The sequence below is a fragment of the Ornithodoros turicata genome, chromosome 4 (genome assembly GCF_037126465.1).
Source record: "Ornithodoros turicata isolate Travis chromosome 4, ASM3712646v1, whole genome shotgun sequence".
NCBI lineage: Eukaryota > Metazoa > Arthropoda > Arachnida > Ixodida > Argasidae > Ornithodoros > Ornithodoros turicata.
Genome location: NC_088204.1, coordinates 47,627,909 through 47,648,093, shown reverse-complemented (window position 1 = coordinate 47,648,093; position 20,185 = coordinate 47,627,909). Strand labels below are relative to the sequence as shown.

The 20,185-nt window shown below is 45.6% G+C and overlaps 1 protein-coding gene and 1 pseudogene across 1 annotated transcript in view; one reads left to right on the top strand and one right to left on the bottom strand.

Moving 5' to 3' along the window:
* Positions 1 to 20,185, top strand: part of LOC135391500 (ankyrin repeat and fibronectin type-III domain-containing protein 1-like) — an 865,331-nt gene that overhangs the window by 635,309 nt on the left and 209,837 nt on the right. The gene's annotated exons all lie outside the window — the stretch shown is intronic.
* LOC135390501 (putative nuclease HARBI1) lies at positions 10,695 to 12,515 on the bottom strand (annotated as a pseudogene).

Genomic DNA, 20,185 nt, shown 5'->3' with positions numbered 1-20,185 from the left:
TCTTCCACTTCTCTTATTTAGCTTCCTAACTCCTTCACTAATTTTTAAAAACGAGCGGTCCCGTTGCTGAACTACACCCTAAAATACCGTTGGTTTGCATGCATCGGGCCATAACCTCGTATTGCTGGGCAGTTGTTCGAGCACAGCGAGAACCACGCGACGACGGCATGTTTGCTGCCTTCCAAAGAATAGTCGAAAAACTGTGACGGAAATGACGTTGATGCGCTCGCTCCCCAGGCGTAGTCAGCTAATATCACGTGCACGGCCGTAACGACACCGACAGCTTAACGACATCGGTTGACGAAGAAATGCGATTGCGCCCAGGGGATATCGTCGTTACGTTTGTTCTATTCTGTTGCCTCCTGCTTCACTTGCCGTGTTAAGGACGGAGAAGAGGATGAGAAGGGCCGCGCGCATCGCTCGGGTCCTGTGCCTTCCCCCATTTCGGTATGCAGCCGAGTATGTTCCGTCGAAGTTGTGGTCAGAGATTACGCCACTGTCCCGTTGACGAAGCGAGCACGAAATGCCCCGTGAAACCCGTCTCGCGCTAGTTTTAACGATCGCCGTTGCTCTCTTTGGCTCGTGAGGTGGACTTGCGATTAAGCCCCCAGGTTCGTTGACTTCTGACATCATATAATATGTTTATTCTCGGTTACGTGGGTTACAGGGGCGGGGATATGTTTATTAAGAAAAAAAGAAAGGAAAGGTTAGCCAGGCAAAGAGCGGGCTTGCTATTCCGAAAAAAAAAGAAAAAGGAGGAAGGGGAAAACGAAAAAGAAAAGGAAGGAGAAAGAAAAAAACAAAAAAGAAAAGGAAGGAAAGAAAAAAGAAAAACGGGGGAATCAAAAGAAAAAAGGAAGGAAAGTAAAACAAAATGAAACAAAACGAAAGGAAAAGGAAAGAAAGAAAGAAGAGAATAAACACTAGCACAACGTTACATGCAGTGGGTTACAGGTTACACGAGTCACAGGTTACGTGCTACATGGTTCGTGCCGCCAGCCGCAATGGCTGCGTTGTTGTGTCGAGGTATATCTAAACAGGTAGCGCAACTCCCATAGGCCCCTGCGTCTTCAGAATGACGCCATAATAGAGACGGTCAGCGCCATACATTGGTTGCGCGGACTACTACGATTGTAAACAAATGACGTCAGAGATGACGTCAGCAGTATGAATAATAAGTAGTGCATAATTAGCCATGGCACGTTTACATTCGCGCACTTCGTATGTGTTCCATTCCCTTTCCCTCACTCAAGCAACAACACCAGACGAGAACACAGAAAAATAAATCATATCAGGTTTCATTAAACATATCAATTCGAAATACATACAGTTATCACAGATTTTGACAACTCCAAACAGAAGGGCATCGTGATGACCACTCAGAAATTAGGAAGGTTCACTTAAGGCATATTTCTCACCTAGAGCTATACGTACACGTAGTGATTAGACGTTGCATTTATACAATGAGTGGCCATTTAGGTACATTGCAGTAAAACATGACATCGTTGGTGCACAGATGATTCCTGCTAACACTCACGCTATCATGGCCGCTCGTACGTCCCATGACGAATTTCTTTTTTCGTGGGGCCAGCAACAGGCGGTCCATTGTATTCATCTGCTCACACGTGTAAATCTTGGTCTACAGCTCCGAGATGTTTAACCCAAAAAGTGTATGAACTCCGTATTACAATGCACGGACACAGAGACATGCACGCATAAACACACCCACTGTGACACATGCGCAAAGGGAGCAGGACACGGAAATGCAATCGAGTGGTAGATGATTTCGTATATGTGCACGAGTGGGGCAACAGAAAGTTTTTTTGAATAACCTATTAGTACACACACAAGCCATGCCCATGTTCTAAAGTTTTTTTCTGTTTACGATCGTATCTCTACTACCAACACCCAGGATCGCTCGCGCCTCATGCTGGTAGCTTTGCCGATGGGTGTGATTTGGTCTTTTCGCTTGTTTTCGCTACCAGTTTAGATATACCCTGGTTGTGTCTTGCACTTTGGGACGGTGAGAGTGGCGGCGCTGGTGTTGCTCTCCGACGCAGCCCGGTTGCACTACAGAACCAATCGAACCCATGTTCATCGGAAATCTGGTAACTTGTAATGTTCAAATGCGCAAAACACTCCGCTGCAATCACCGTATTTTGTAAGCAATCGAGTTTCAAAGATTGCTTGTCCAGTGAGCTGGTGGGAAACCGTCAGTCTGGCAAATCTTTCATGACGGCGCCATCTGTCGAGGACGCATGCAATACCCTGGCTCCCACTTGCAAATCCTGCGAAACCTAAAGCACAGTTGTGGGCAACTGCGACCTGTTTCGTTGCATTGCTGTTCTGTTGCGTTGACAGTGTCGCATCTTCCGATTCGAAGCGCACTAGCACTTCGCATTCTGGAACTATAGAGAGTTTTAGCAGACCGTTGATAACGCGGCTAGCGTCGAACCATATCACCCGGAACCAATCAGTGGACAAGATCCTGAGTCACGCACCACTGCGATTGGTTCCGATAGGCCCGATAACCTTATCAACGGTATACTAAAACTCACTTATATCACGCTTCTGTTCGTACGGTAGCACACCGGAAAGTTTGTGCGTCGCGTCAGTATCATATGAATCTTCCACAGAATCTCCGGAGTCGCCGGCTCCCTTACAGAGAGCCACATTGCCCTGGGCCGGATTACTGGCCATTGCATCGGTGCATCGGCCTAACGTGGCAATGCCCACCGTCGTGCAAGCGCGCGCTGCTGACGCACGATCTGAAGTGGTCAGTAAGGCCACCATCCTAACGCTTGTCCCATCCTACAGTTGGCGATACAAGGCCACCGTCGTCCGCTGGGTAGGCGAGCCTCGCCGGGCAAGCTTTCTCCTGTCCCATCCTACAGTTGGCAATACGACAGCCTCGCCGGCGCGAGGAGTAATGACGCTACTCTCGGTGACAGACCCAAGTCTGTCAAGCAAAAAGCCTAAATTTGACGACATTAACTTACTTTGTATTTACCTCTAACAAATATAAATGTTGTTACCGCGTGGAAAGAACCCTTCTTGCACATACTTCGATAGATGAGCACGTAAGACACGAATCAGCCAATGCGAATGCAGTGCGGTAAGCTGTAATAGCATACGACGATTTCTCGACGGAAAAACGGCAAACCACCACCGGCATGACAACTCGACGGAAAAACGGCGGGATGAACCGCATGCACAGATTTTCACTGCGGCGGGCGGTGGCGCCCTAGCGGGCGTTTCGTTAGTCTGTGTTAAATTTTGACTTAAAATTAACTGATAAATATTTTCCTACACATAGAAAAGTTATAGTGGCACACAGAAGTTCTTGCGGTCAAAGCATATTCGCGAAACAAGCTCTACAAAAGCGCCCTCAGACAGCAGCGAGCGGACGACAGGTTAGCCCAGGGGCGGATTACTGGCCATTGCATCGGTGCGTCGGCCTAACGTGGCAACGCCCACCGTCGGGCAAACGCGTCGTCCGCTGGGTAAGCGAGCCTCGCCAGCGCGAGGAGCAATGACGCTACTCTCGATGGCAGACGCAAGTCTGTCAAGCAAAAAGCCTAAATTTGACGAGATTAACTTACGTTGTATTTGCCTCTAAGAAATATAAATTTTGTTAACGCGTGGAAACAAACCTTCTTGCACATACTTCGCCAGATGAGCACGTAAGACAGGAATCAGCCAATGCGAATGCAGTGCAGTGTTGTCTGCTGCCGTCATCAGCTCGAAGAGAATCCTTCGGTGCTCGGAGCTGTCTCTTTTTCTTTTCACGCGAAACATGTGTTGAGGACTAAATGCGTATTTTATTTTAGCATTACATTCGTAGAAGACGAGGACGGCGATCTGTTCACTATACGCCGCGTGGAAGATTGCTATACTGACGAGGATAAAGTTATTTGGTGGACTTACGGTGTGCTTGCTGAGCTTTTCGAGTGACCTCTTCCTCCTTTGAGACTTCGTGTTGTGTCTGACCCTTCGTGTTCCCTAGTCTCGGGGTTTTTACATTATGCATCATCTTCACCAGCTCGCTTGCTTCCTAGCTATTTTTTAATTGTTCTCGTCCTCCTTTTTAGTTGTACAACTAAACTAAGCAGTTATTCGTGTAAGAGCTCTAGGCGACACACAGCCTGCTGAGGCTTCCAGAGAGTTGCCGGTTACAGCAAGCAGCCAAGCTCAAAATGTGCGGAGCGGAGGCAGATGTCGACGGAGGAGGAGGCAGGTGCCACCATCAATATCGCACCAACTCCTTGAAGAACGAAGGAGAATGGTGGAACAACTAGGGTGCCTGAATGCGCGCTCTCTCTCCTACTCCTTGACAGGGTGGGGACAACGGCGGAGGTGCCGCCATGTTCACTCACAAGCGCCGCTTGCAGCTATGTGTTCTGATAGAAAAATTCGCCTTTCTAAGCTCTTTCCCACTTTTTTTCAACCATTTTCTGCCAAAAACACACTTCCAATGACGAAGTCCCGCCTCGCTCCTACACAAACAGCGGCAGTCAGTGAGCGAAAATGGCGTTCGGCGGTCACTAGGAAGTCTCCACCCTGTCAACGACGACGAAGGAGGAGAGTGCGCGCATTCAGGCACCCTAGGAACAACAACGGCGGAACGCAGGAAGCATTGACCGCCTATACTAGGTATGCCAATCAGAGTTACTAACAATACGGATAATAGAATGTGTGCTGCCTCATTCCCGTAGGAACTGGTTCCAATATCCCAATACTTTGCGCACAAGCTTCTGCAGATAAAGCATACAAATGAATAGCGCAAGTATTGCTACTTTTTTTTTATTATTATTGCTGTGTCCAAATATTTCATAAATAAAGGACTGTCATGTTTGTGCAAGACGAAGTTAACTTCACAGTGGTGGGTTACAAACACACTAACTCAGCTTATGCGGGTGATAACATTCCCTACATGGGCTGCCGTCATCGGCTCGAAGAGAATCCTTCGGTGCTCGGAGCTGTCTCTTTTTCTTTTCACTCTACACATGTGTTGAGAATTAATTTCGTATTTTATTTTGACATCACATTAGTAGAAGACGAGGACGGTGATCTGTGCACTATACCCCGCGTGGAAGATTGCTATACTGACGACGATAAAGTTATTTGGTGGACTTATGGCCCGGATTCTCATAAGGGCCTTAAGAACTCCTTGTACGTACTTCGTCTTCTTCAGTCCTTATAACGTTTCACGAACACTCCTTGACTTGAGAAACTGATGAGCTTCTTTGGACGCTCAAGGAGCGGAGCACGAGCGGCATAGCAGTGGATGGATGGGTGAATAAATAATCCCTTACATGACTCTTGCCAGCACTACACTCTTAAACCCGTACCTTTTATTGTAACTTTTAGAAACACGTAACTTCTATATAGACGTAGATTTCGAGATTTCTTATAGGTTACACCACTGTAACGTATATTTAGAGGTTAAAAGCGACCAAGGTCATGTCTTTACAACACGAATAGAAGTTACTTCTCGGAAAAAACAAAAACAGCCTGTTGTAACTTATAAATGTACCCTCTACTCCGACACTGTAACTTCTAAGCGAAATCTCCAACGGTAATTTCTTTGTTAGTTTCTTATCGTTTGTTTTCCTTCTGTTTTTCAGCATAATGCCGCGTGTCAGCCTTCCATTCGAGACGACAGTTGCGAATCTACGCTGTTATTTTTTATCTGTTTCAGCGTCATCTATACGTCGACTACATGTTATCAATGCTGTATGAACACAGATTATTATAAGTTCGCAGTCTGGAATACTGATAGTATGTTTCTTTCTAAAGGGTGGAAAACCATTGTCAATGCCGCAACCACCAAGATTTCCGATTTCGCTGCGTAGCCGAGCCTGGTCTAGGTGTATCCACACTGAGAGCGGTTTCCTTGAAACGCTTAACGCTCGTTGTCCGTCCGTGAACAAGTGTGATCTGTTTTAATCAGTGGTTTTCCTCGCGTTTATCATAGTATCGTCAGGAACAACGGAAAAGCTAGATGTCGCTAGCAAACAAGGATATTTTCGGTGTTCTCAGGGGAAAGTGTAGTGAATGCGAAGATTGCAAAGAATATATAACCGAAAACGAACGTCACCACCGCAGCCCTAATTCACACACTTCATACACTGGGTAAGTGTACATTTTGTGCTAGGTACGTGCGTTATTTTGATAGCAAGAGCTCTTAGCGCATGTTTGTTGTGATTATGGCAAGCGTTTTGCGGTCCTGCATATGAACGCCACTTACAATACACCGGCGTGCATTTTGCGAGCTGCGGATATATGCATCGAGATATATAATTCGCAGCTTCCTACTTGTTGTATTCTTACGATATTCTAAGACTCAATCGCGGAGTGAACGCCTTCCCGCATTTATGCTGCTTTGTACCTTGTGCTTTGTACGGATTTGAATGGTTCCGTAAATGTTACTCTCATTGCCCAAACTTTTGTTCCCAGGATCCCACATGCAGGTTCACATACCGTCAAAAGCGCAATGCAGTACCTCACAAACTCGTCCCAGAGCGCCTCCAACGCTGATAACGCAGTAATGTAGTGTCTCCTGCGTTACTGTACACTCATATTCCTCAAGGTTGTATGCGTTTTATGTAATACTGTATTGCAATTTGCGCTCGCCTCTGCAACACGAAAGTGGAATAAATTTTTTTCTGCTGGAATTCTGCATTTCGTTGGGTCTGTTCAGCTTAGCAAACATAGGTCAGTTGTTTTGACTCGCTGGCTTCCTCGCACTTTTATGCATTGCTTCTCACTTAGAAGATAGTTCTTTTTTCCACATACATGGTAAAGCGACCATGGTTTCTCCTCACATCAGAATCGCACTTGTGCACAATGTGTCACCTCTCGACAGACTTCGGTTTTTGTAATATACATATGTCCAAGATCTCCTTTTCTGCTGGTTCATTTTGGTACCTTGGTGTGTTCTGTAAATGTCTGTCCATATCCCACGCACAGGTTGTTTGTTTTTATTCGCATCACACCAGCGCTCATTTGACAGGTGGGTAATGTTAATTTTCGCAAATTAGCCCATCCGTAGTTACAAACATTTCCGACATTTCCTGACGCATGTGTTTGTAACTACGGATCGATTAATTAGCAAAAATTCACATAACCCACCTGCCAAATGAACGCTACTCTGTTGCGAATAAGAATGAACATCCTGTATAAAAAGCCGCACGTTGGCGTAACCTTTACGGGCAGGTGCTGGATTGAAGGCCGTAACCTCTAATTAGTGGGTTTCCTTGTAACTTTTATAAAAGGTACTGCTCAGAGGGTACCTGGTAGCTTCTGAAATAGAGGGTAAAATATTGCGATTTTTACCCTTTACTAAAGGGTACCGAGTTAAGAGTGTAGGGCATACAACAACCGCAACTTTATTTTGAGATGATGAATGGGGCTAGTGCATACACAACCATAGTACGATCCGATACACATATGAAAAAAGCTGTACTGATGCCGCTGAGCAAGCCCAACCGTAGGGATTTGCCCTCATTATTATCACTTTGCAGAACAAATTCCGGGTTATCAAAGAAGAGCCGTTGCGCTGTCGGGAGTATTGTTAGTTACCGACACCGCTATCCGTGTTCAAGGTTTCCTCAATCAACGAGTGCTTGAACTACGAGGCGCGTTTTTATTTCACTAACGCCACTGCAGTAGTACTACTTCTTCTTCTTGTTCTTCCACCACTAGGTACAGTACTAGGTACTTTGTCGAGGAACGGCGCTTCTTCTTCTTAACGTTCTCCTGGCTTGTCATCTGACGACGAAGAAGTGAAGTTGTCACGCCGCTGAGCGCGTCGTGCATCTGCGTACGTAGGTACATCTTCTCGAGGTTGTTCATTCCTGGCAGCTTTTCACTTAAGTGGATATGGAAAAAGAAACGGCAGCAACATCGCGGCATCTATATACAGAGGACGAGAAGGCATACGTATCCCAACTTGTTTACAAGTACCGTGAGGTCATCGAGAGCAACAAAACGGACGCAAAAATGATCACACAAAAAAACAAAACCTGGCAATTATTGGCAAATGAATTCAACAGCATGCCAGGAGTCCGGCCACGAACAGTTAAACAACTGCGAAAACTTTGGGACAATATGAAGGCTTTGATGAAGAAGGTAAAGGCTCTGGAAACGCGGGAAGGATTTCGAAAAACAGGTACGGATAGGAAATACCTCGTCGTCGTTTGTGTTTCAGTATCAAGTGATCTATCCAAGCCGTAACCAAGCTATAGCTCGCGCCCTTTTCTTCAGGTGGAGGAAGTCAGAGAAGATACATGTCCGCTTGTGGAAACAGCTGCTCCACACGTCAATACACGGGTTTCGAACACATTCGATAGCGATGGCCGCCACACATGCGTTGCAGCAACCGAAGTGGTCGCTTTACTGCAGCCACTTCAGAGTCAGTCGCTACAGGATAGTTCCAGTAAGTTTTGGTAGCTGCATCAATCCATAGTTTATTTAACTATTTATTAATGATGTATTGTTAGCTGTCAGGAACGACGACTACAATGCTTCGTGACATATGAGTACTGTTTCCTGATCGCGCAGTAGATCCTTCAGTTGCTTGTTTTCATTGCCTGCTTCGCCATTCCATTTTCCCGCTTCAACGCTTTGACTTCCATAATGCAGGTCCGAGTAATTCACAGGCTGCCAGTCGTGCAGTGTACTCATATGCGTCTCCTGCACATTCTTCTCCGCTTTGTCCACCATCTCCACCTCTGATGCCCTCTTCTCGGTCTTCTCTTACGGCGTCTCCTATACCTTCTCCTGCTACCTCACCTGTATCCCTGCCCCAGACTTCTGCCACGACATGCCACTCTCCTCCTGCCTTTCCAGTTGGTAATTCGGATACGTCGCGCACTAATGGTGACTACAGTGGCACATCTACAATCAGGACCAGCACATCGCAACCTACAATAAATTTACACAGAAGTGGGGTGCGAGATTTGTCGCGGGCCGCCTTGCTGGAAGCCACACTGTCAGCAGAGCTGGTTGAGAGGACAGGTTCCATAAGAAGCGACCAGCGTCACAAGTCTTTTGAGCACAAGTTAGCAGTTGAGCTTTTAGAACTAGAGTTGCAACAGAAAGCCGAAGAACATCACCAGATGCTGGAACAGCGACAAGAGAAGCATCGATTAGAAATGGAGTACCTTCGTTTACAGATCGCTGTGCCTGAATTGCAGAAGAAAAAGCTGGAAATGGAGTTTCAGAAGAAATAAAAATTATGTTCAGAATGCAAAGCACCACATCCGTTTCGCATCCACCTCTTTTTTTTTTTTTTTTTCTGTTCTGAAATTTCTGTTTAGAAGCCGTTATGGCGAACGTGCTGGCTGCCAGGGATTTTCCCAGCAACACCCTACACCCCCAACAACCTCCCAAATTTTGCTCGGCACCTCCCGCCCCGAAATTTCGCCTCCATGGGGGGAGGGGGTATGATGCCCCTTTAACTCTCCGAAATGTGGTTCTTGCCGTCTTTTCTGGTTGGACTAACGATTATGTACACACGTCGCCTTGTTTTGGGTTTTGAAGCTATAGGTCTTGTTCCCTCACCTGTCTTCATCCAGGACATTTAAAGCACTTTCGAGATTCACAACTACTGGATGCGTCGGTAGCCACATATCCCAAATAGAAAATTCCGCGCAATCAAGCCTGTTATTAAGAGATTGACTTGACGTTTACGGGGGACTGTAGAATCAAACTTGCAGAATCAAGTCATATCGGCACAGTGTGGTAAAACAAAAAGAAAATGGAGACAAAGGACGAACACAAAGAGACTCGTGTGTCACAGAAAGCATAACGTGGAAGATCAAACTCTGGAAAATGAGAATAAACGATGACATCGACGTCATTGGTTCCCGAAAGCTCACACAGGAGAATGGGGTGTCCATTTGATTCACCTGCCTACAGAAGGCTGTCTATTGCCGCCGTCGACCTTCTATATGCAGTATAGTGCTGATGGAACGACGACAACGAGGCACAGGCCTCTCCCCCCCCCCCCCTAAAGTCCCGGAAAATTCCTGGTGTCTAAGGAGCGGGCAGTACAACATTCCTGGGTGCAAGGGAACCTGTTCACATTTGTACCGTTTATTTTTCTTGGTTCTACTCACAAAGACACTGCTCCATTTACCGTAATCGAACAAGAATCCTCCGGACAATACAGTGAACCCTCGTTATTATGACCATGGTCGTTCCCGAAAACTTTGGTCATAACGCGGAATTGTCATATTAACGGGGGCGATTTGCACATGTTTCACTGCACTGTTCTCCAGCAGTATGGTCGTAAAGCGCGTATGTCAGATTATCGGGGGTCATATTAACGAGGGTTCACTGTAAATGAACCGTAACATGAAACAACAAAAGTACATGAATGCGCTGCACACTAGTCACAGTCGCGTAGATGCACAGAAATAAACCAGAACTAATGATGAAAGATGGAAGTCACTGAAAAGGTTAGCGAGATGTAGGACTCGAACCCACATCTTCTGGATTACCGAGATGTGGGTTTGACTCCTACAGCTTGCTAACCGTTTCAGTGACTTCCATATTTCATCATTAATTTCTTAGGCACTTTGATGCTTTGTATGTATTTGTCCTTTCTATGTGTTCCAGCCTCAGAACATCAATTTCTCATGGTAAACCAGAACTGTTACGCTGTAGACTTTTGTGCCATAGGCCGTTCAGTTCGCGAAATTCCTAGAGATGAGCGCCGCTCGTGCGGCTGCTCCTGATGTCGTGGCGCCTCGGCACTCCCAAGAAGCTGTTTCGTTTGTACTTTGTGGGGCACCTGCTAGCTCCCACGAGTCGTTCAGTTTTCGTGCAATGTTGTGCAATGCTGCACACACAGTTATGATTGTCACTGATGTCTCGACTTTGGTTTGAAGTTTCATGTCTAGGCATGAAAAGCGTCGATTCCACACACCAAAGGCACGCTCAACCGTGTTGCGGGTCTTTATGTGAGCGGTGTTGTATCGCTTCTCAGCTTGCGAGCGCGGTTGTAGTAATGGTGTCAGAAGATATGGAAGACATGGATAACCACTGTCGCCAAGCAGAATGCCAGGTAACAAAGGTTCTTCGAACAAGAACTTGGCACGGCTGTTGTCGAAGATCCTGCTGTCGTGGACAGAGCCAGGCGAACCAGCAACAACATCAAAGAATTGCAGTTCTGGGCCAGTTATAGCCTATAATGGGAACACAGACAATGAGAAAGTGTGATTACGACACGACTGTAAGTTGTGGGGGACGTTACCGCCGGCACGTGGATGTGACACCCGCTGTGGGACTTATCTCGCTTATCTTGTTTACCTGTGGTGGCAAGGTGCGCCACCGGTTCCTATTGGAGGTGTGGCCTCCGGTGAACTTAATAAAAGCGGAGGGATCCATTTGGCCGGGGCTGTTTTGCCGTGGGGGCTCAGGCTGAGCGGTTGGTCTGGCAGTCGGTAAGATGTAATAAACCTTGCTGTCTTCTGGTAAGATGGGCTTTGTTTGGTGTCTCCCTCGTACACTGGACAGACGGACTACGACCCCGAGTGATGGGATGGCGATCATTGATCCCACAAAGTATACATTTCTGACATATTACAGTTCGACAGGAGAACATTGCATGCCATTTACATGCTGATACAAATGATTTTCATTTCGTCCAGTCGTTCATGTTTGGAAACCTCACTACCGAAAAGGGAAACGCAGAACAAATACAAATTCGTGGCCGTACGCCTCTATGGCAAGATAAAGGTCAGCTCAATAACTATGCATTGCACAACGGAATAATTGAAACATAAGGAACGCTTCACCTGAACATTAATAGAAAAGTTGGCGTTCCTGTCTCGGAACGTTTCCGCTGCAGTATCTCCGGGGCTCTTTATCATAAATATGAGTACAATCAATGCACCCAGTTACACCTGGTACACTGGCGATTCTATAGAACTTTTGCATAGCCAAAGTCATGCCCTCGGGTGCAGGAAAGGTAACATGGCACGGAAACAACTTGGTGGCGATGGCTCTGCTGACCCTCTTCACGAGGCGGCACACCGTCGGTTGCGATACACTGGAAATGTCCGCGTTGGCCAGCTGAAAAGTACCAGCAGCATAGAACAGCAGAGCTTTAGTCACTTGCAACAGTAGCGGCAATGGCGTGCCTCGTCCATTTGGGTATGGCCGAAGCAGCGGCAGCAATTCCTCTACGATGGAAACAACAGTGGCTTTGCTCAACCGGTACCTTTGCTTGAAATCTTCATTGGTGTACCGTTCCAAGGGTTTCTGCTGTTAATACAGTAATCGCCTCTGCACTGCTGCAAGAAGAGGTCGCCGATTCGCAGTTAGATGCGCACAGCGAGTAATAAACGCGACTGATTCTGTGAAATCTTCCACGTCCCATCTCTCACGCAGCCAAATAAGCCTGTCCATGGCCGTCATCTCGGTATAGCGTGTGCACGAGCGCGATACCTCGAGCATACCGAAGAACCGTACGGCCTTCCTCGAGCGGCGACCGCTCCAGCCATCTCTTGAGAATGCCTTGTGCCTCAAGAGACGTATGTGAAATGCATGAGGTAAAAAAGAAGACGAAGTTGGTAAAAATGTGTGTGGATGCGGATAATTAAACAAATCGAGGCCGCCTTGGCACACAAGGATTTCTTCGTGAAGGATTCCGTGAAGTAGTCCTTCAGATTAGCATCTGAATTCGGCGGATGGTGTGCTCGCTGAGCATGTCGAGTGATCTCCTCCTCCTTTTCAGTTGTACAACTAAACTAAGCAGTGATTCGGGTAACAGCTCAGGACGACACAGCCTGCTGAGGCATCCAAAGAGTTGCCGGCTGCAACAAGCAGCCAAGCTCAAAATGTGATGAGCGGAGGCAGATGTAGACGGAGGAGGAGGCAGGTGCCACCATCAATATCGCACCAACTCCTTGAAGAGCGAGGGAGAATGGTGGTGGAACAACAACGGCAGACCGCAGGAAGCATTGATCGCCTATGCCAAGTATGCCCAATGAGATGTTACTAACAATACGAACAATAAAATATGTGCTGGCTCATTCCCGCAGGCACGGTCTTCAATATCACAATATTTTGCGCACAAGCTTCTGTAGAAAACGCATACAAATGAATAGCGCAAGTATTGCTAGTGTTTTAAATTTTTTTATTGCAGTGTCCAAATATTTCATAAATAAAGAAATGTCATGTTTGTGCAAGACGAAGTTAATTTCACAATGGTGGGTTACAAACAGACTAAGTCAGCTAATGTGGGTGCATAACATCCCCTACATGGGAAACACTCGATGTCATGTCAATGTTTCCATATACATCCTGTATGTGTATACACGAGGCTTTGGACAGTCGGAAGAAAGAAACAAACTGCTCTTCCGACAACGACGTGAAGACATGCTTGTGAGCACGAAATGTCCTCGTTGGCTCCACTGAAGACCACTGGTGTGAGACGAAAAAACGCGATGTATTTTCGAGGTTTCTTGCTGGTACAGCAAACCAATTATTTAAACCAGTTATTTTTGGGAGCAGAATCTTCGTCTAGCCTTCTGGCTTTTTACTTTCTTCCACCTGAAAGGAAAAATAAAAACTGAATTGAATTGAATTGATACGGTGGATCACACTCTAAACCCAGTGACGGATTCGTACCGTGTGATCAACGCCAGCGCCCAAGTGAACTGTTGAACGTGTAAACTGTGTGAATGAACTGGACTGGATGACCTAAACGACTCCGCGGGTCGTTCTGAACTGCTCACTGGACCTACCGCTGCCCGTCAGGGCTGTTGCTCGTCCTCAGCGCATGCGCGTAAGGGAAAGCGCAGACGGGGCGGAGAGGAAAGAGCCAGTGGCCTTGAACGCCGTGTGGAGTCAACTACTTTGGGCAAGTGAACTATATGAACAACGAACACTCAACAAGAGTCACAGTCGCTCAGAACTGTTTGCGCTGAGATCATTCTGAACTGCTCGCGCCGTTCTGTTCTCACTTCTGGGCTGCTCGTGCGCCGTGGGGCGGGCAAGGTTTTCGCGGCAATACACCGCAAGCTTCACAATTTTTCACCACAACGCTACACGTTGGAGTTTTTATTTCAGCACACTCATGCATTGTCAAGCTAGCACGACCGTCACTGTTTAGTGTGATATCTGAAGTGTAATTTGCTTTGACAGGCTGTGCATCAGTGAGCTCGCATGTATGGCCACTGCGAAACAACAAGAATGAATTGAGTTGAAACTGCAGTTACTCTGTCGCACCTCTATGTTCACAAGCTCGCAGCATGCAGACATATGTGATCAGAAAAACGTGATCGTAACAGTGAAGACGACGGCATCTTGGGGGGCGGGGGATATGTTTAATGCGAAGTAAAAAGGGAAAGGGCATCTTTCATTACTATTGAAGTGTGCATTATCACTAAACTACCGCCCACGTGACAACCGACGTCAAAATGACGTTTCCTATGTTGATGTGCTCGAGCCTTTGGAAAACCACATTGGAGGTTCATTTTATTTTATCTTTCTTGTTCGAGACACTTTCTGGCCCTGAGACGTCACTATATCACTGACAGTGTGAAATCGCGAACAGGTGAGCGAATGAACTATTCTTTTAAACAGTTCAGTGGAATGAACTGAACTGAGTGAATTAGTTCACCAAAGTGAACTGACTTGCGCATTACTAGGCCTCGAAAGCAAGAAAAAAAGAAAGCACTGCGGAAGAATACGCGATGCCATGTCGCTCCTTTTCGGCGCGGAGCAACGTACGCTCTAGGAAAAAAATCGAGTAAAATGTGGAGTAGTGGCAGCTTCTAGTCGCATGGACTGCAATTGCTCCCCATTTTAGTCCCCTAGCCCCGAAATTTACTTCCCATGAATGCAAATTGTCACTGAGCTTCGCAAATGGTCTTCCGAATGCAACAGTCTACGTAATTATGTGCTCTTGGTCAATTTAAGGACATAAGGCTGTATAACTCAGCCAACGTAGCAATTTTCCACCCACATAGAGTAAGAAACAGATAGCGCTTCTTTCTTCGCAAATTGTGCCCTAGTATGCCGCAATATTCTATATCACTCGATATATCACAGTTGACGTTTGATTCAAAGTATTTTCATGCATGAACACGAATTATGTACCTGGGACTCTTAGAATAGGGCGTGAAATGCAGTTTTCACTGTGTGGCATTCATTTACTCCCGTGCATTTACTCCCGAAACTGAGTATTTTTTGTGTCAATGCATTTAGTCCCCAAAAGAAGTACAATTACTCGTTTTTTTTTTTTTTTTTTTTTTTTTTTTTCTTAGAGTGTAGTACGCTCCAACAAAGACACACATATTCAGTGGGCACACGAGTACACAGCTCATGAGGCACACATATTATTCAGAGGGCACACAAATTATTCAAGATGCAGAAAGCCGCCTCATGCCGATGTGACGGCTTTGTACCTGCTGAAATTTGTCAGTGGGGAGCGCTGTGCTTCCTATTTGAAACTTGTGACGGCTGTTTCCAGACGGTTACGGCTGTGTACCGGCTGCACTTTCTGAGGGAACTTTTTGAACCGGCACGTGTCCGTCACAGGATTTAGAGTGCAGTCTTTATGCTTTGGCGAGGTATGGAACGTGTGTGGAAAGCAGGCAACAACTTCACCAACAACGAAGATTTTTCAATACTGTGCCTTGACACGGCCATGCAAGTGTCGTGCACATACATCCAAGAAAGCAAGGAGTATGAGAACATACGTGGCAGCGACGTGAACAAGTGAGTTTTACAAACTCCTATTTGCGTTCATTTTTATGTATACTTCAGTTACATGCTAACTCAGCGCAATGCTGAAAGAAAAACCTTTACAAGTGCTGGAAATTCCGCGATATCTCTTATCGGCATTTCACGAGATGGATATGAGGTGCTCTGGGGCAAGGCACCATTGAAAGATTCTCCCTGCTTGTGTTGTGCATACGGTTAGGTTGCTTTCCAGTCATATATCTGCAAGGGTTTTGCACTTCACAATTTGTAGGAATATAAGTAGACACTGATGCCAGCACATTTTCATTTCTTCCTTGTTGCAAGTTTATTTTCTCGTTGATTATCTATTTTCTTTTCAGATAGTTACACGACATAAATTATTATTATTACAATGGAAAGGAGGCTGGAACATACAAAGGGACAAACACAAGCCTCAAATGGTTCAAATTCTGCTGCTGTCTTGCTTTGTTATGCCACATTTTTAACTATTATTAATTTGGGCCTGGACGGGTAAGTAACTGTGTAAGTGTGAGTGTGTGTAAGTGCGTAAGTGTGCGTAAGCCAGTGTTTGATTTTTCTCGTTCTCAGTAAGTGTACCTGAATATACTCACTTCTTGTATAGCGTGTAGAATATTAGATACATTTTCATCAGTGCTGTTAGGTGAACTGAGGAGTTCGTCCTTTTAGATACTTAATAATACCTGGTGGAAGTCCAGGCAAACTTAACGGTGCTATAAAATGGCTAAATGGCTGGTTCTCTGGAGTTCTTTTCCTTGCAATTGTAATTTTTTAATGTGAAACATGTTGATACTTTTCCATACTGTAGAACCATGTCACAACCAAATTAGCTTGAAGAGTCTCTGGGAATGATTGCACCCATTTTTTTTTTTTTTTTGCAAATTATCTGATACTTTGGCTGAGATACTTTTCAACAGTGCCTTCAACAGCGTTCAACAAATAGAAACAGTATACGAAATAAAGTGTAGCAGTTTTACAAAACTGACTTGTCAACATATTTCATCAACATAATAGCACCGCAGAAGCAACAGTGCTCAAAATATACCCACACGTTTTTCATTTTTAATGTTCTGCGCTGTTGGGGACCGAGAGTGCTTTTCAGCCTTTCTCATGGTTTGCAATACTTAACAGAGCTGTAAACCCTAAAACAAAGTAAACAAGAGAAATATAAACGGTTTCGTCTTCCCTTGTTTAGGTTAGCAAGCATGTTATATTTTACGAGTTGTTTTCTCTTTTATTCTGAGCAAATAGGGAGCTGTTCTGGAGATGAGTGAGCATGAGTCACATGTGCTGACCTCTGGTCCGAAACAGCAGAGCTCAGGAGAAGTTAGGGCCAAGGATGGACTGCTGATGCCAGCGTAAACTCTGTAGCACACGTCACCACAGACGCACCATATCTTCTGCCTACTTTTTTGTACGTGTTACACGCTACTTCTTTATGTATGGAAGGCGCGGAAAGGGAAAGAGCTTGCCGTGCCCAGAGTAGCGAAGAAGCAAAGGCACGACGTCCAGGCCACAGCAAGCAGAGGCAGACCGACAAAGAAGAGCCCAAATAAGTGTAGAAGACAAGACACGACATGCAGAACCGAAACGAGAATGTAGTATGCGCATGTCTGAGCAATTGGAAGAAGAATCCGTGAAGCGTGTTTGTGTTCAGCGTTGGCAGAAGGCGGATTGCCATTTCAAGCCAGTGTTCTTGAACAACAAGTTAGGAGCCGTTTGCTGCTTGTGCGACAGGCCTTGGTTCGAGAACGACGTCACTGGTTGCCGATATGGGGGAGATTCTGCATCGTGTTATCGTTGTGTGCCCACAATGCGTGGCGCTGTCGCTGTATTTCAGCTGCGAGTAACATAAGTTGCACAGCTCAGTATCAATAACACCACTAACGCGTCCAGTGCTCGCCTTCTTACGCTCGAAAGTGCAACAAATTTGATCAGCTTCACGACATGGTGTCGCACGTTATGTGCCAACGTTACATTGACGTGGCAGATTTCGGAGTTCAATTGAGAAAATAACTTTTTTCCGGCTGAAAATAGTTCAACGGCTCGCAAATCCCGGTGAAAGTTCGCCGGAGATCGATACCGTTGACCCTGAAAATTTCAGACAAGTACATTAGCGGGTAAGGAACTACTTGACAATTCAATGATGACCCCCTTTTCATGTTTCATCGCGTGAGATTCCTCTGAAAATTAGAGAAAAAAGGAAATTTATCTGGGCAATTACATCTGGTTTAATATTGTCCGCTCTGACATTCTGTACATGTTATAAATATACACAAATAATTAGGAACACACTATGTTGCCCACCTACTCCTGATCACGTACAGTTCCTGTATACATATACCAGCAGTGGGGTGTGCTTTTTAATTCAGTAAACGCGAGCGGTGATTCTTTCCTCCCGCTTTTGCAGGAATAGGCGCGAAATCGGCGTATGAAAGTGCCAACTTTCTTTCATATAATGTGATAGTAAGCGGTTAAAGTGAGGCCCGACAGATTCTAAAGGCTTAAATGAAGCAAAAAAATGAAAGGTGCTGCGCACCAAAGTTATAATCTAGGCATGTCGGCAGAGCGAATGGGCCATGAAGTATTCGGCTAAACTTAGTCGGAAAGACTCAATAACGTGCCAAGGGACTCACTTACAGTCACGCTCAAGTCAGTCCGCGAGCCTTGTGAAACCGTCACTTATTTAGGCGTAACGTAAAGGCTTTTCCTATATTGATTTCACTCTGGACCCAACACAGGAAAGCCGGCCGAGATGTCCAATTTCCAGCTCTTTTAGTTGGTGCCACCAACAGTCGTGTCCTTCGGCGAGAAAGCGCTTTGCGCGTAGATTTTGTTTCGGCGAATCAATTCGGCCACGCTGCTTCTAGTCGCAAAAGTGCTGTTCGGGATCTACACAATTACTGACTGTAACGCCGTCTTATTTGTTCTTTTGACAAAGCGAAATAAGAGATTTATCCTACGGGCGGCGAAGTCGTACAAAGGTAGAATGAGCAGCGTGCAACCTGCGACATTTCTAGAGTAATGGAGCGGGGAAACCAACCATGATTAGCAGTATATACAGGGTGTCCCAGAAAACGTGTCATTGAATTATAATAAAAAAAAACTACACCACCTAGAGTCATGCGGTCAACGGCATTTGTTCTTACTGGGTTTTTGCCACCTCCTCATGTGAATGTTGTGTGACGTAAGTTTAATTATGTACATTTTTGCGAGCTTAAGTCGGAAATTTGCCTAGTAAAGGTCACTTTTTTACCCCACCAATGTGAAGAGCGTGTCTAATTTACTCAAATTAATGATAATTGACAGGGATATTCAGGAGCTATCCCATCCGAAAAAATAGCCGAACATCATACTCTACGGAGGTCGCACAGAATAGCGCACGATGAATTTTTCAGCGCAATCTTTATCAGTCCGACGAAAGGAGGTTGGAAACCCAGCCCACCCGGGCATCGCAGAAAGAGATAACGCAGGCATGGCTTATCACGTCCGACTTTCGCTGGGATAATGCTTTCCCTCTCCCAATTTTAGGACCTGTAACTTTTTCTACTATCACTCTGTGGGCTGGCTTCGGAACCTCCTTTCGTCGGACTGCGAGCGATGGCGCTCAAAAAGACATCGCGCGTTATGGTCCGGTGCTCCGAAAAGCATGATATTCGGCTATTTTTTCCGATGGGATAGCTCGTGAATACCACTGACAATTACTATGAATTTGAGTGAATTCGGCGCGCTCTTCATATTGGTGGGGTAAAAAAGTGACCTTCCCTTGCCAAATTTCTGAGTTCAGTTCGCAAATATTTGCATAATTAAACTTGGGGTACATGACATTAACTTTACAAGGTGGCAAAAACCTAATAAAAACAAATGCCGTGACCGCATGATTCTAGGTGGCGTAGTTTTTTTATTATAATTCAATGACACGTTTTCTGGGACACCCTGTATGTTGTTGGGCTAGCTGGTGCATTGGAGTACAGAAGATTGCGCTAGAATGGACGACCACAGAGTAGATGTCATCAACTAGACATCTATACTCTGTGGTCGTCTATTCTAGCGCAATCTTCTGTACAACCATGATTAGCAGTTATGTAGTCGCTCGTAATGAATACGACACATTCATAACGGCAAACCGTTCACTCCGCGCATTTTAATTTTGAGCATGAAAGTAAACATCATTACTGTTCTTGTGACTGTTGGAATAGTTCCTGCAGCTTTCCTTTATTTATTTTAATATTTAAGGTATCCTGGTTTTGCCATTTGGAAGGCTAATCTACTTAAGTGTCAGTGGGTCAAATGTTTGCCTGCCTGTTGTACGAATATGTTCACAATATAAAACTGCACTTTGATAGCGATGAAGAGGCAACAATGTTTGTTTCGGTGAATGCGCACGAGGATTCTCCCACAATTTTTACCCACCATTCTTGGATTGTATCTCATTACGGCCGAA